General features: G+C 43.1%; 1 long non-coding RNA gene across 3 annotated transcripts in view; it reads right to left on the reverse strand.

The window, feature by feature from the left end:
- Positions 1-15390, reverse strand: part of LOC148007807 (uncharacterized) — an 80222-nt gene extending 64832 nt beyond the window's left edge. Inside the window, exon 1 of one of the 3 annotated variants that reach the window (XR_015647476.1) lies at positions 15260-15380. This is a non-coding gene — a long non-coding RNA (uncharacterized LOC148007807). Of the gene's footprint in view, positions 1-15259 lie in introns of all 3 variants that reach the window. The other 2 variants (XR_015647477.1, XR_015647475.1) reach the window with 2 other exon arrangements.
- Positions 15391-17518: the final 2128 nt, after the last annotated feature.

Raw genomic sequence — 17518 nt, forward strand, 5'->3', positions numbered from 1 at the left:
CGGATAAGACTGGTGCTGAAACAACAGCTCCGGAGGTACAAGTGTGTCCTCTGCAGGAGGGTGAGTGCAAGCAGGTGCAGGTGTGCCCTGTTCAGAATCACATAGCAGAGCCCTCTCCCACAGTGGTACTCAACCTTTCTAATGCAGCCCTTTAATACCATTCCTCATGTGGTGTCCCCCAACCAAAAAATTACTTTTTTCTTTTGTTATTGGATCATTTATGTATTTACATTTCAAATGTTATCCCCTTTCCCAGTTCCCCCCTCTCTCATCCCTTCTCTCCCTGAGTCTATGAGGATGCTCCCAGTCCCACCTCACCACCCTGGCATTCTCCTACACTGGAGAATCGAGCCATCACAGGACCAAGGGCTTCGGCCTCCTATTTATGTCACATGTTGTCATGGTTTTCAAACACTTTCCAACTTGCCTTTTAAAATAATGCCTGAGCTGCTAGACTGAAAGGCTTTCTTTCCTTCCTAAACCTTAGCTGTGACTATTGTCATTATTAATCTGTGGGTACAGTGAGAACAAACGTACCCTGGCAGTGATGGGAAGTCCTCACTTTGCTGGAAAGATGCTTGGGATTTTTTTTCTGGGTTAAAAGCAAGAGCTGCCTTCAGCATTGGCTCGCCTGTCTCCTTCAGAGGCACACTGGAGAACTTGATATCACTCCACAGGGCAAAGGGGAGAAAGGGGTAGACTGTGTGACTTGGCAGAGAGATAACAACGAGAAAAAGAAACAGAGACAGCACTTTGAAAGGGAGAGAGGCAGCAATGTGGAGGAGAAGAGAGTAGGGAAGAGAAACAACAGCGAAATAGACTGGAATAATTGTTTATGAGACCAAAGAAATGTTGTTGGGAAGAACCTCAGAGTGTGCTCAGGAGAGAGAGAGAGAGAGAGAGAGAGAGAGAGAGAGAGAGAGAGAGAGAGAGAGAGAGAGAGAGAGAGAGAGAATTCAAATATGTCTAAGGATGGGAGATGTGGTGAGAGAAGAAAAAGATGTGAACCATTTTGGAGGTAAGTGAACACTAGGTACCCTCATCAAAGAAGCGTCTCTTTATAACTAATGGAGATCATCACAGAAACCACAGCTGGGCAGAATAGAGAGATTAACAGATCCTGGAGCACCCAGCCTAAGCTAATATTTCTACATTATAGTTCCTGCATCTATGGCTCAGGGAACACCACAGAAGAGAAGGTAGAAAAGATCATAAAAACAGAATACCAGGAAGCCTACTGTGAAGCTTCCTCAAAATGACTGTCTACAGACAAGAGCAATTGTAATTATCTATGGACATGTTAACATGGGAAGAGAAAATTAGTGGGGTATCACCCAGAGACAAGCAAGCAACTAATGACTACTAGGAGAGGGGATAAAACCTCTCCCAGGGATGAGACCATTATTGGCTGTCTGCTTTACACTGGACAGTATTAAAAACACATATATGCAAACATCAAAAACAAGCACAGGAAGTCATATTTACACACACACACACACACACACACACATACACAGGAACCACACATGCACGAATGAACAACAAATGCAAAGAATGGGAGTCTATCAACTTGACACACAGCAAGACATGGGAAGATCTTAACGGGGGGAGCTGGGAAGGTCTGGAGAGAAGAAAGTGAGGAGAGGAATTATGTAATTCTATTTAAATTTAAAGTATTAAAACATAACAAAAATGTAAATATCACATTTAAAAAAGTAAAGAGAGAAATTAAGGATGTTATATATGTGAAAGCAGAATAGGGAGATAGAGACAGACAGACAGGCAGACAGACAGACAGAAGAGAAGAACTTGGTAGTCATAAAGCAAGCATAACCAATAAGTATCAAATCCCTTCAAATTGATTCAATGCATGATCAATTTCCCAAAGTCAATTCACAAAAATGATTTATTTGGGATCATTACAAAATTCACACAATTACAAAACAATCTATTTCTTTTAAAATGTTTAGTTCATTGAAGCTCGTATGGAAATATTTTTGGAGACGTCACTATTCTTTTGATTGGTTTTCATTATTTTGTATTACTAAATAATATTGAAATAGGTAGTTATTTTAGGTATTTCTTGTCAAGTTCTACTATTTTTTGACTTATTTTTGTCAGCTCTGGTCTGCTAGAGCAGACCAAAAACAAAGGTCCCTCCTTAGGGTAAAGGAAGAGGGAGTCCGAATACATCAGAGAGGGAGTGGAAAGTGGAGGGGTGGAGGAGCGGACTGCATGCAGCTCGGATTTGGCCTCAAATCAGTGGTGGTTTGAATGAGAACAGCCCCCAAAGGCTAATAGATTTCAAGCTTGATCACTAGGGAGTGGCACCATTTGAAAGGATTGAGAAGTACAGCCTTGTTAGAAGAAGTGTATCACTGGGAGTGAGTGTGCTTTGGAGTTTCAAAAGCCCAAGCCGGGCACAGTGACTCTCTCTTCCTGCTGCTTCCAGATCAGGAAGTTCCATTCTCAGTGACTTCTCCAACACCACGTCTGCCTGCACACTGCCATGCTCCCTGTCATGACGATAATGCATTAAACCCCTGAAACTGTAAGCAAGCCCTAGTTAAATGCTTTCTTTTAGAAGAGTTGCTGTGGTCATGGTGTCTCTTTACAGCAATAGAATACTGAGTAAGACAAAGGGGCAGGCAGGAAGAATCAGGAACTTTATAAATTGGAAAAGTAGCAAGTTTAGATAAAGTATTGACCAATCGATTATTTAGGAAAATGTTCAGAAAAGGCTTTTGTTTCTGTAAAACTTCACTCAACAATAAGCAATCTATTGTCAGCATCTGAGGGATGAGATTTAAAACTGAAAAAATTAATAAGGGTGCTTGTGGTCCAGTGTGGTTATAATAGGATACCCAAATATCTATGCTGACACCATGTCCTAAGCAGTGCGAAGGTTCCAGAAATGGATCTAAATCGAGTATGCCTGTAGGAGGTGTTATCTCCAGAAACCCCAAAAGATGAGTAGGCAGGAGATGGAGGAAGTTAGGCACAGCTGCCATAGCTCAAAATGAGAACTCAAACATTTTTATTCCAGAAATGACTGAGCCTATGGGAAGGTAAGCCAGGACCTGGATGATGCTTGGGAATCCAGCACTGATTGACTAGAGACTGGGTGTTCAGTGAATACCAGAGATGGGGAAAGGCATTCTCAACACACCAGTTGGAGTCCAGCCTCTGGCCAATATCCCAAACAAAGCAGCTATGAAAGCCTCTGAGGACAGAGGCCCAGTAAGAGGGCATGCTGGGAAGGAAGTTAATCTCCTGGGTATAGGCATGACGGTCTGTGGTGTGTTTGCAGAATTGTGAAAGGCCTTGAAGGAAACCAGAGGAATAGAATGTGGGAACCAGGGCACAGAGTGTCCAGTGACATGATGGTAAAACTCCTTACGAAGAATGGCCACAAACCAAGGCAGAAGAAGAGACTTTACAATGGTTGGAATAGGGTAGAAAATGTGGGAACAACAAAACAGCTCAGGTTTGGGGACAGAAGCTTTAGAAGCAGAACCATATGAAGACAAAATTGGCTCCAAAGGAATAAAGTCAAAGGCACAAAGAAGAGTATGTGCCCAGGTCACCATGTTCTGGAGTTCATCCTCTCAGAGGTCCTTGGTTCTTGTTTCCAATAACAGGAAAGGTGAAGTCAAAGCAGAGAAGGACGAAAAGACTGAGAACGCTCCAGGCTAACTATTCAGGCTTTGGAAATTTACAAGCAAGAGAAAATAAGGCTTTGTATGCTTCAGCATGCGTTGACCTTTCTGGAAAATTCTAGTGCTGCCATAAGACTCAGCTCTTTGAAAATGAACAGCCACCTTTCAGAACATGACTGAGGTCCGTGGTGCCATTTGCCAGTAAGTCCTGCCCTTTTGCTGCATAGAAGCCTGCATATCTCAACCCGGAATGCAATTGAATGGATTAGTTTAGCTTGCTAAACCTTGGTTCACAAGATTGTGCATTTGAATTTTATAATATGGAAAATTAATTTCTTAAGTTATTAGGACAGAAAATTCAATAGGATTAATTCTCCTGGCTCAAAAATAATCAGAGGTCACCATGGCAACACACATCAATGGAGCAATACACAGTAGAAGAAACATCTCCCATGTTTGGCTATTTATTCAAGGCCTCTTTCTTCTCTGACCCTGGTGGCATTTGAAAGGTTGACCAAGGCACCCGGAGCTCTGTTGCTGCTGAGTCTCGGTTCAAGATCCACCAGGAGAGACAAGATGAAGCTGACTTGGCAGCTGTCTTGCCCAAGGTAGGCCCACATTCCTAGGGACTGAGAAGGGCAGGGTTGATGAAAATAACAACCGTGCTCAAATCCGTAAGACAAGTGTGGGAATGAAACAGTGGTGGTAGGATTCAGGTCATTTACTTCATGCTAAATGTAACTTCTTGGAAATGAGAGAAAAATCGGCTCACACACACTAAGGGGGTTTCAAGGTTGAGTAGCCCTGGCTGATGGAAGTGAGAAGAACAGAGGACACTGATTCCCTTTCTCACTTGATTTTTTTCTCTGGACTGAGCTAAGACAAAGAAGGATTTTTTGTGATGGGTACCCAATTCCATTTTCATGAGAAATTGGGTGATTGACAGAATCTTCTCTACAGCAGCCAAGGTTGATTACAGGCACTACCACTTTCTAACTGTAGAATACATTTCTCTGAGCTTTGATTGAATTATCTGCAAAACTCTGTGTGTGTGTGTGTGTGTGTGTGTGTGTGTGTGTGTGTGTGTGTGTGTGTGTGTGTGACTATCAGTTCTTTTGAGTGGAATGGAAAATATTTAACAAAATATTAACAAAGCTCTAGGCAAATGGTAGGTCCTTCCTTTCGCTATACAGAGGAATATAAACAGGTCACACATGTGGATTTCTCAAACTTTTGATCTAAGAGATAGAAAAACAATTCAGATAAATCAATGCAAGGCAAAGAGGGTGCTGTTCGGGTTTGGTTAAAGTTGGGGAGTACCTCTCAAGGTCCAAGTGTATTGGACACTTGACCTTCAGTATACGAATGGGAAGCAGGACCTTTAAGGGTGGGGTTTTGTGTGAGGTCTCCAGTGAACTGAAGGAAGAGGGAGGCTGAGATCTCATTTTTTCTTCTCCTGCCACAGTGAGATCTCCACAGAGCTGAGCCAGTGCTGCCACCACCTGTTCGAGGCTACGGAACCTGGAGATCAGTACATTTCTTCGTAGAGTGGTCCATATCGGAGCTGTGTGGCGGTGCACTCAGAGTGGATGGAGGGGGTCATGAGTTCAGGGCCATCCACAGCAACAAAGATACGTTTCGTCTCAAAAGAAATGAAATTTTTAAAAAGAGCAAAATAAAACAAGTAATAAAAGCAGGCTGCTCGAGATATTAGAATGCAGAAGAGAGACTAATACAGCAGCCCGTGCTTTTGCCTTTACATGTAATTTACATATAAATTAAAGAATACCAGAATATTTTATAGTATTATAAGCTATGATTTGGAGTTATTCATGATGCACAGTGAAAGAAAGGAAGAGAAGGACATGAAGTCTATTGACTCCTATGCACATGTAGACCAAATATTTGAACAAAACAGCATCCTGTGAACATAGACTGGCCGAGCATAGAAACTTGATAGCAAGTGACTTGGTCACATGTACACTTGGACTGGCATCTTCTTTCTTATCCCATGAGAGAAGCCTTCGGGGATTATGGAGAGAAAGTAATGGGACTACCGAAACCTACTTCAAATCAGTAGCCATAGATGGTTCCAGAAAAATCGCAAAGTCTGTCATCCGGATGTCTCTGATGTTTGTTTGTTTTTAATGACTCAAAGAATTCCTACAGTGAAATCATTGCATAGGAGCAGGAGATTTTAAACTCTTTGCCCCCAGACAGGCATATTTCTGTACACCTTCTATCTGCCTGTTGCAGGGTTTCTGTTCTGACCAGTCTGGCTACCAGTGGGTGGGCACACGGGATTGGACACTGGTGCAATCTCCACCCACAGTGCTCTGTATTCTTCTTCTGCACTATTTAGATCTAAATACACTAAGTTGAGGACCTCCTGAGACCCTTCTCATGGCTCTCTCTCCTGACTTGGTTATCAACAGATGGGCAGGTAGATTCCGGGATGCTGTAGGGGTTTGGATTCATTTTTCTCACACAGTCTCTGTGTGTGGTGTATGATGATCCTGATAGAAAATAGAAAGAATTCTACTCAGTTGGTTCAAACCGTTAATAAAGTGATTATTTCTAGAGGTGTGGGAAGGGTGAAGGGAGCTAACAAGAGATAATGAGGCACCAAGGGACTTTCAAAACTGAGACTCAAATGCTGCATCCCAATGCCGGAAAGAGGAGAAAGTAGCCTTTTGGAGTTCAATAAAATGTGGAGCCCCAGAGCACAGAGCTGCCCAAAAGGCACCATGATGTGTTGGACTGCAAATAGGAAGGTGTTGTTTTCTTACTTTCCCCCTTGCTGGGACAAATTACCTAACATAAACCAGTTTAAGGGAGGGACTCTACTATGCTTCAGAGTTTTGAAGGATTTGGTCTATGTCACCTGTCTTCATGCTCTTTGTCGAATATCACTGTGTGTGTGTGTGTGTGTGTGTGTGTGTGTGTGTGTGTGTGTGTGTTTGGTGTGTATGCCTGTATTTGTGTGTGGTACATGTGTATGTGTGTGTCATGTGTGGTGTGTGTGTGTGTGTGTGTAGTGTGTGTGTGGTGTTTGTATGTATGGTGTTTGTGTGTGTGTGGTGTTTGTGTGTGGAGTGTGATAAGTGTGTGTGCATGTGTATGGTGTATGTGTGTAGTATATGATGTGAATGTGTGTATGTGGCATGTGTGTGTATGTGCATGGTGTGTCTCTGTGATGTGTGTGGTATGTTATGTGATGTGTGTGTGGTGTGTATGGTGTGTGTGCATGTAGTATGTGATGTGTAACGTGTGTATGTGGTATGTGTGTGTGTATGTATGTGCATGGTGTCTCTGTGGGGTGTGTGTGTGTGTATGTGGTATGTTGTGTGATGTATGTGTGCATGTCTGTGGTGTATATGGTGTGTGTAGTATGTGAGTGTATTGTGGTGTGTGTGTGTGTGGTATGTTGTGTGATATTTGTGTGCATGACTGTGGTGTCTCTGGTGTGTGTGTGTGTGTGTGTGTGTGTGTGTGTGTAAGAGGGTATTCTTTATTTTTCAGCAGACAGGAAGCAGAGAAAGAGGATAAGATCAGGGACTTAACAACAACAAAAGCAGCACATGGATACCCCCCACCAGTGACCCACTTCCCCAAACTAGATCCCACCTAGTTTACCCCTTCCAAATAATGCCCTTATATCATGCATCCATTAAAGAAGCAATCCATCGATTAGGTCAGAAGCACCATGATCTAATTGTCTCTGAAAATGCCCTCAGACACAGCACCTCACATACCAGGGCAGGTCGCAGCAGAGGACACTATCTCAGGCCCATTCTGGCACTCAGCATTTCCTATGGGCTGAGCTCAAGTAGACATCAGTGACAAGTTCAGGTGAAGAGACCTGTGGGCTCAGCTTCCTGGAGTTCCAAGGATGCCATCGAGAGTCAAAAATAGGGGCTTACAGAAAGAAGAGCAGATGAGTTTGAATGAGGTCATTTTCCTAATATTTATATTGAAAGGGAGCGTCATTACTGTGGTTAGAGGAACTGAAGTTTCTATGAAGCCTTCAGTATAAGATGGGGCTCCTTGCACTGTGCGAAGAGCTCTGAGTTAAGCAAACTGCAAGCGTTGATGAAAGGCTATATGACACTTAGGAATCTCTTCACAATGAAGTGAAGAAATCAGATGAGGCAGCACCTTCATGTTCCTAGGTCCCTGATCATGCACCACCAATTACCACAAAACTTAACCTTTTGTCCCAGTAAGCTGGGTTGCATTTGAAACCTCATAGGGGCAACATGTTGTTTGACCACACTGAGTTTTAGTTGTAAGGAAGTACTTTTAATTTGATCAACTCACAGTATAGCCATGAATTTTTAAATGAGATTCTATGCGATATCTCAGGTCATTGTCATAGTAAGAGATTGCTAACTTGTGGACATGAGAGGAGATATAAAAAGGGCTGAAGTACTTAATAGCATAGGAACTAGTGGAAAAGGATACCAGCACTGAGATGGAGTGGCTAAACAGTGGGATTGAGCAGAAGAGAAGGCGTCAGCTCCCAGTGGCTGCAAGCCATGAAGCAATGGGAGGAAACAGTCTGTTTGTCACTGAGCATGTTAGAGTTCATGCACAGCAGGTTCTGATGAAGAAGCCCTGGGATAGGATTAGTAATGGGTGGGAAACTGGGTTGTGCAAACTTCTCAGTTTGCAGCTCAGTTCTATTAACATCTTTCAGCAGAGCTCGAGTACCCTACGGAGGTCAGATGGAGCCTCAGGATTCTCTGCTTGTGCTAGGGTGCTGAAAGCTTGACTGTAAAGTTTCTGATGGTCAAGTTGACTTGACCATTGTCCACCCCTCTCCCCCAGAAATGCCGTTTCTAAACTCTTAGCAGATATTATCCAGAACAAGGATTTGTAAGCTTTTCATACTGTGACCAAGCCACACCCATAATTATACCAACTCCGTTACATGCAGAATTCGACATTACATATTGATATGTGTCTGCATTTTATTATTGCATATTATGGATAGATAATAGTCCACACGTGTCATAAAATAGCATGCTATCTTGTATGTGACACTCAAGCTGATATTTCTATTCTTTCTATTTTAGCCCTCTGTTATCTGCCATGCTCTACTCTATATACTCCTAATCTGTTTCACGGTGATCTATTTATTTATTTCCAAATGCTATTTGCAAACTTCGAAAAATGACTTTGATATTTGCTATTATTGAGTTGTGCTGTATGGCACTATTCCAGAGGAGATGTGAATATAGAGAATCACCCCAGATAGAGGACCAAAGCCAGATCACAGTACAGATACCACCAAGGTCCAAACTGGTGAACCAGTGAGTTTTATTGAGCTTACTTTAAGGAGTATGGGTGAGGGGTTACAGGAGCAGAAATGACTGAGATGCAGCTATATTACCAAATGCCAATCCCAGCATGGCTAACAGCTCACAGAAACTGGAGACCTGGGGTGTGATGTACAAGCTGCAGGGGGCTCGGCAGGTTGTAGACTGTCTCACGCCAGTAGATTAAGCTGATCTAAGCATCTTCCAGGCAGCTCACATCATCTTAGAGTATGTCTCAGCCCTCTAGGGGGAGGAAGGAATCTAGTGAGTCTGGTCAATGTCACAGGCTTCCTGTGGCTATTGAGTTCTTTCCTTCCTGAGCTTGAGGATCTTCCTTACGGATCTTTCCTCATGGGCTTCCACCTCCCTGTTGGACATCCTGTAGCTTCCCGTTCATTTAAACACCCTGTCTTAAGCAGCTTCTGTCCAAGATGGATGGTTCTAATCTGGGAGGAAACTGCTCCATAGCAGGTTGCAATCCACATTACAAAAATCTCTAAGGGAGCGGGTACAAGTAGAGTATACATGGTACCCACGCACGAGAACATCTCAGTGAAACATATCAGTCAGTGCAATGGGTATGCTAATCAAAATCAGAAGTCATACAAGTCTGTGTAGGGAAAACAGTCAAGATAACCCAATGAAGTGGACATGGATGGCTATCTCTAGCATCTTGTCATATGTATCAAGTGATAGGCAGTTAAGACACCAATTCAGTGCAGTTTATCATTACTGTAGACTCTGTTTTTAGGTGTAATTGTGTGTGCCAGGCAGGGGGGATGCTGTTGCAGATAAAATGCAGCCCTGGGCCCTGCACCCAGTTCTCCACAGGGAAGACAAAACTCCTACCAGACAATGGCATCACAGAGGAAAGCCCCAGGCCACAGATGCGCAGATGAAGTGCCTCTGGTCCTCCCAGAATGAGACACGAAAGAGACAATGCATATCAAGAATGTCAAGAAAGAAGGGACAAAAATGTCAAAAGGTTCTTCTGTCTGTTGGCTGAGGTTAGGATGTCTGCAACTAGATCCCGCGTCGGAGCATTAGAGAAGTTGACATAAGTCAAGGTCTTTGCGGCTTTGTCTCAGGTAGAGCTGTTTTGTTTGGGTTCGGGTGTTTAACTATTCATAGAAATTAAAGAATGGCCGTGGTGGATGCCAGTCATGCATATGTCAGCACAGCACTCTGAAGAATCTGTGCTGTCAGCTGGGTGATGAATTCTCCCACCAGTCTTTTCCAGCCATGCACACACAGCAAGCTTCTTTCTTCCTTTTCTTGACCTTTACTCCCCCTTTAAAGGCGTCACTTTCCATAGTTTTGCCTCCAGCTGCCTAGATGGAATTTCACCCTCTTTTATACTATTTTCTAAGGCTTGTATTTAATGGGGGAATTTCTAGGTTATTATGTCCTAGAGATTGCCATCCAATATGAAAAACCTCAGACTCCTCCTTCCATAGCAATGTAGGGACACAAAGATAGGAGAGTTTCAGAGCGCGGGGTTTTGATGTATGGAGCGAAGTAGATCATCTGTGATTGCATCTGTAACGAACTCTCATCATTTTAGATTTGGGTTGCACGTGCCTCCCAAAGCACAGGCAGTAGACTGTGTGGTTATAATTTTAGTTGCTCAGACTTTCTCCTCGATATCAATTACTTTGAATGCTTAAATGTCCAATTTCCTGAGATTTTTATTGTTCAATTTTCTTATTAAGTGACCCTCTCTCCCTGTAAGTTACAGTTGCTAAAACAATTGAAGCAGGAGCTCTGGCATCTGAATGAGCTCTTCCAGAGAGCTCAGGCTCAAAGGCAGAATAGTTTACGCTTCAGGGTGTCTGGACTATTCCATGACAAATGTTTCCAGAGATTAGAGACTCAGGTCTTTCCCCCCAGTGCTCTCACGGAATTGGAAAAGGAAGGGAAAAAATTAAAGACAGGTTTAATTAACCTGCCAAAAAGGAAAAAAATAAAACCACAGACTCTCTGTGTGCGAGATTAAGAACAAATCTAATGATCAAAGAGATGGGGGTGGGAAGTTAGAAGCCACATTTCATATCCAGTCTCCTCATATCACTGAATCTCCTAAGAATCAAATCATCAAATTATCTCACCTTTGGGTTTTCTGCAGCAGAGAGAAATTCTGCAGGTGGAATTTGATGAAGAATCCAGGCAGTCCAGCCTGAAGTCCTACATCAAAGCCCCAGTGTGTGGTGCTTCTGGCCATTGGGTTTCTCACAAAAGCACTCTACCCATTGGGGGAGGGGGGCCCAAGGTCAGAGCTCATGGAAGGTGGGAAATGGAGAAAGCAAGGGTGGGAGGAATTTCCATGATGACTTCAGGATAGAGTGGTACTGAATAAGTGTCTAGGGGGATTCTGAGCTATTCCTGACAGGGAGAGTAAAGGGGGAAAGTGACTGTCCTTACTTGCTGGCATTCATGTACAATCCCATTTCCCAGATACACACAGCAACTCCATCGCCCAGCCTCCCTAGGACATAGTGTGGACATTCCTTTACTTTTCAGTGTGACCATGTTTCACCATCAATCAATTTTCCTGGGACATGGAGGGCCTTCTCTGTAGTCTATCTTTGTGCCCTAGTCTACCAGCACCTGCATCATAGCTAAGTTCTGGCGAGAGGATGGAGTTGCAAATTGATAGGGGTGAGAGGCCCAAAGAGTATGTATAACAGACCCTCCCTCCTCATCATACTGGATGTGTAACAGACCTTCCCTCCCTTATCACACTGTATATGTAGACAGACCCTCCCTCCCATTACACAGTATATGAAATATACTCTCCCTCCCCATTACACTGTATGTGTAACAGACCCCCCCCTCCCTATCGCACTGTATATATAACAGACCTTCCCTCCCCATCACACTGTATGTGTAACAGACCCACCCTCCTATCATACTACTTCAAATATATACTAAATGGTTTGGATGTCTGAAAATTTGGACCTATTCTTGGTCTGAATTGTCTCATACACTATCCTTAAGCAAGTGGCTTAACCTCTTCGAGCCACATTTGTAGCAGGGGTTAAGAAGAAAAAAGACTTCATGAGCTCCTTGAAATAAAATACTCATTGCAGACGTGGCACATAGTAACCATTCCATAAACGTTGGCTGGAAAATGCATGGCAGTAGGCTGTTTCTTAGACTATCTATTTTTTGTTCATCTTTATGGTGCTTGGAATTGAAACCAGGACTCTGTGCATGCTAGTCAACTACTCTACCTCTGAGCTATACACCAGCGCTATTTGACTGTGTAGACACTGTTGTCATCTTCAGGTTGGCAGAATGGTAGTCATGGGTATAATTTCATTTATGGGGTATCTAATATTTATTAAACACTTACTATGTCTCAGACACAGTGAGCGAGAAGGGGGCACAATTCTGATTAAAATAACTTCTCCCACATGCCTACTCATCGTGGCTCTTTATTTTTACCACGTTGTCCTAACGTTTGCACTTCATTATTCAGACTCAGCCCGTGGCATATACTCTGCCCTAGAAACTAAAACCCTTAACTACAACTGGTCACCAAACAAACTAGTTTCTTCTGATATCTACAACTAAACAATGGCATCCCCAGTGAAGAAAATATTTGTTATTTTTGTCTGTCCCAAGTGTGTGGTCACTGCTCTAGAGCAGCCATCAGCCAGCCCTCAAGTTCTTTGCTAACTACACTTCCTGGCAGTGTGTTTCGGGTAGTCCTCCCAATATGGGGATTCTAATTCTTCAGGGGAGCGGCTGATCCAAACTGGCTGATTGGAGCCCTCAGTAATCTCTGAGATAAGTTATTAAGAGATAAAAATGCCACTCATAATGGAACAAGAAATGACACCTCCAGACTTCCACAGACACGTTTATCAACAGATGTTCTCACCATCCTGGGGTTATTCCATTGGAGGCGTATGAGCTTCATGCCCTGGGATTGTTTGAGCCACCTTGGTGATCGTATGCTAAGAACCTGGCCAAGGTCAGAACAAGGCTGAAGAAATGAAGTCAAAGTTGAATTCCTGCTATTAAATTTGTTTCTCTGCGTGTCTCTGTCTACTTCTCCATTTCCAGTCCATCTTTATCCCAGTCCCCACCCTGCTCACCACTTCCTTCCCATCCCTATTCCTTTCCTTCACAGTCCTGGTGATGGAGCCCAGGGTCTTGCTCACATTAGGCAAGTATTCTACCGTGGAACTATAACCCTACTCCTGAGCAACTATTAATTCAGGCATAAATATCACTACTCATAATGGATGAACTTGATGTTCAGTTCCTTGGACCCAATACAGTCCTCAGCAGTGTCTAGTGTTAGGGATACAGGCTGTGAAGAAGTATCCTTTCCTCCTCAGTGGCTGAGTGGTTTTCCTTGCACGGTACAACCCTGATGTGGCCCTCTTCCCAGCCACAGGTCTAAATGTGCAGGTTTGCATACACTGTTGAAGGGCACCATGAAGCTGTCCCTGGGTACCGTGAAGCCATCTTGCCTTATTCCCCTTTCTCCCTTCTGCTGGCCAATGTGCTCATGTGCCACCGTGCCATTTTGGTGAATCACCGTGGATGAAAACCCTACTGTTTGTGTGTAGCTCATCTTTTTAAACCGTTTTCTTTGTAAGTTGGTGGGCTGTAGCCTCTGGGAAAATGTAAGAGACTCACATCTATTTTTTGGCATCTCATTCCATGAACCCGCATAGAAATATTATTTTCTCCCCAAGACAGAAATCACTTTGACATAGTTATTTTTCATTAAAATTCAAATTAACTTAATAAAATGTAGGACTGTAAATTAATGAGCTTCTTATGGCATCTACACAATATATGCCCCTCAGGTAACTATGGAATATCTTCTATTAACTAAGCCTTCTCAGGGTGGCTTAGTTGGGTAGAATACTCTTGCTGGTTTAACTCAGTTAATAACAGCTCCAATCACTCAAATACAGACTCATAAGTGTTTTCTGACCATTTACTATGTATCAGATCCTGTTCATGGGGTTTGCATTAGCTTCTGGAATCAAAGCCATGTAACTGAAAGTGTGTATGCACCCCGAATTCCTATTTTGAAGACCTTCCTCAAGATGATCTTTAAAGGGAAACTCTTGGAGAGTAATTTGGTTTAGTCCAAGCTGGAGGTGTGGCTCATAATGGTGTTTTATTGACCTTATGTCAATAAGAAGAGACTAGAACTTACCCTCACTGCCAGGAAGCTAGCCACTCTGACACTCTCATTTTAGACTTCCAAGCACTTTTAGAGCATGATTTAATTACCAAAGTTAATAATTCTTAATTGGCAATTTCTTTCATATTAGAATGTACTACTTATGCAAATAATAGGCTTCATTAAGATATTATAACTATAAAGAATAGATTTTGTTCATATTTGCCTCCTGGTCACTGGTCCTCTCAATCTTCCTAAAGTGTTCCTCTTTGTCCTTCTTTCTTATATATATATATATATATATATATATATATATATATATATATATATATATATATAATTTGGCTTATTTTGTTTAACATTATCTCTAGTTCAATCTGTTACAAATATTTAATTTCATTCTCCTTTATGGCTAAATAGTACTCTACTGTGTATACAGAACACATACTCAGCCATTGATGGTGACTTCCTGATTCCATACCTTGGTACTGTAAATTTGGGTGTAATTTCTTCTTTAAAGTATCTGTCATTTATGGTAATCAATCTATGGTATTCCACTAAACAGTGGGAGCGCACAGTCCCCACATTCGAGGTACACAACATAACAGCAGTCTATACACCTATAGGCCCCGCATTCTTGCTGAATTTCCTTATGCAGAACAGAAGACACAGATTTGCTAAGAACCACAGTTGCCCTAAATCAAATCAGGAATGTGTTATGCTCCCCTAGAAGCAAAGAAGGTGCGAATTTGAAAGTAATGATAAAACTGTGGAGCCACAGCCCACCTTCCACTCCCAGGTTTTACTTCCCCCTTCTATGAAACACTTTGGAGGGACATAGTGGTTTTCTTCACATGGCTGGGCACACTAAACATACCCACTGAGAATTAGTATTAGCATGGTGCTTAAACATGCTGCCTAACCCTACCCAGTTAGTAAGTAGAGAAACCGGTACTTCACTCAAACGGAAAATGTTCTCTAGCACTTAAACGCTTAACCACCATGCAACGCCTCATCTATGATAAGAGACTAAATGCCAACAGGGTCACAAGGAAACAAGTTTATATGATGTACCCTGATAGGCATCTGTGGTGGTGAGTAATCCCATGATGTAGAGTAAGTCTTACCTGTTTCTTTGATGCCTGCATCTTATCCAGTGAGGTATTTGCACCGGTCAGTGTAATGGGTACTTAATACTGGGAGCTGCCCTCATAGTTCCACATGAAAGTCTCTATCCTGGCTCTTTGCAAGCTGATTTGACCTAGTCATTGTGGTTTGAATGAGACTGCTCTGCATAGACTCCTGAATTTGAGCACTTTGTCTCCAGTTGGTGATGCTGTTTGAGGGACGTCTAGACAGTCAGGTTTCACTGGAGAAATCTTGCCACTGGAGGCAGGCTTTGGGGACTTGAAGCCTAGGACCACTTTCAGCTCACTTCCTCTGCTTTGTGCTTGCAGTTCAAGGAGTGAGCCCTCAGCTCGCTGATCCACATGGTGTGCCTGCAGCCCCTGCCATCATGGACTCTATCCTTCTGCAACCATATACTGGAATAAACTCTTCTTTCACAAGTTGCTTGCTCATGGGTTTTTTTTTCACAACAACAGAAAAGTAACTGACACAGCAACCATAATCTGGTGACTAACACCTAAGGCTGTGACCAATGGGGCAGAAAGCGGGGTGGCTTACTTTCCACACTTTGGGAAGTTCATCTTACTCTAAAAGCACGCCCAATGTCATTTCTCTTCAAACTAAGGTCAGGCAGGCATGAAGGAATGCAGACTTTGTGGGAGTGGAGTTTTTCCTAGATAAGGTGGACTTAAGCAAAAGATGCTTTTTGGGTGGGAATCTAAAGGATCATTTTACCAGTGCAAACAAAAACAAAAGCACTCATTACCTTTCCGAGACCCATTCCTGGGCCAGCTCTCCTGCCCACTCTTTCCACAGCACTAAGTCACACAGGAAGGTGACCTCCATGAGCATGGACTCCACCCATGCTCAGCTCCTGTTGTCCAGCATAGTGCTTAGCATGTAGTAGGTATGCAGTCAGGGCATGCTACAGAGTCAAAGAAATCCAATGTGCAGAACTCCTAAATGCCGCACACTTCTGCTTCCACACCTCTAAGGGTGGAATGTGAGAGAATCTTTTATGATGCAGCAACAAGTCCTTCATGGTTGACATCTTCCATCACTGAACAAAGCATGCACCACCTTGTTTTCCTTGCTTCTGAAAACAATCCAAGGCCTCCTTGGCATCCGTCCCCACTTGGGGCATCTTTACTCCCTTAAAATGCTGCTTGTGTTATGTGTGCAGTTTTCATTTCCCTACTTTATGGAAAAAGTCATGGCACATTTACCTCTGTGTCCTCATCACCCGGGACAATGCCCTGTCCACACCAGGAGCTCAATATTCTACAGCTACTCGGTTGAACATGAGCAGTGTCTCCTGACCCTGGTTAGCATGTGGCTGGGAGCTACTCCTTAAACACTTGTTGGGTGAATGAAAAAGGGAGTGTGCATCAGAGAGCATGCGCCATGGGAATTAGGACAGAGCATCCTAAGAGCATATTCCAGGTTAATAATTGTGCTACTCCAATAGCACACTCTAGCCAGAAGATGCAATATTCTGATTTAATCCTATTATTTTCAAGTGTCACCTCCCTCATCTACAATGTTGTGGTTCTCTTCCTGATACAGTTTGAATTTGAAATGTTCTCCATGATCCCATGTTTTAAATATGTGGCCCCGAATTGGTAGCACAACCTTGGAGATAGGGCCTAGCTAAGGAAGTGTAGCACTGAGGATGGGTCCTTGAGGGTACTGTCTGAGGTTCTCCCTCATGTGCTTCCTGGTCTGTCAGTAAAGTGGTCTTCTGCCACACACTTCCACAGCCATGATGCTGGGCTGAAACACACAGGACCAGGAGACGATGGGCTGATCTCTCTGAAACTATGAATGAAGTACATCTTTCCTCTTTTAATTTGTTTCTCTCAGGTACTTTGGTGCAGAGTTTTAGTAGCAGCTAATGTGAATACCATTTATAAACAAAAGCACTTAGCTCTGTGTGTGTGTGTGTGTGTGTGTGTGTGTGTGTGTAGTGCAAACATCAATATAAGCATTTAATACCAGTGTGTGTGATTGTGTGTGCATGTGTGTGTGTGTGTGCGCGTGCATGCGCGTGTGCATGCTTGTATGCTATGCTAACGTACATAGAATCATTTAATGCCAGTGGGGCAAATGAATAATGTTGCTGTTGTAACCCATTGTGGCCCAGGACACCATGGGCTGCTTACACTCAGGGAGGAGAACAGTTCAAGATGGAGGAACATTGACTAAATGGTTCTGAAGAAGCCAGTCGTGGAAGTAGCCTTCCCTGGGGAGTCCACATG

The sequence above is a fragment of the Rattus norvegicus genome, chromosome 1, assembly GCF_021556685.1.
Source record: "Rattus norvegicus strain SHRSP/BbbUtx chromosome 1, alternate assembly SHRSP_T2T, whole genome shotgun sequence".
In the NCBI taxonomy this organism is placed as follows: Eukaryota; Metazoa; Chordata; class Mammalia; order Rodentia; family Muridae; genus Rattus; species Rattus norvegicus.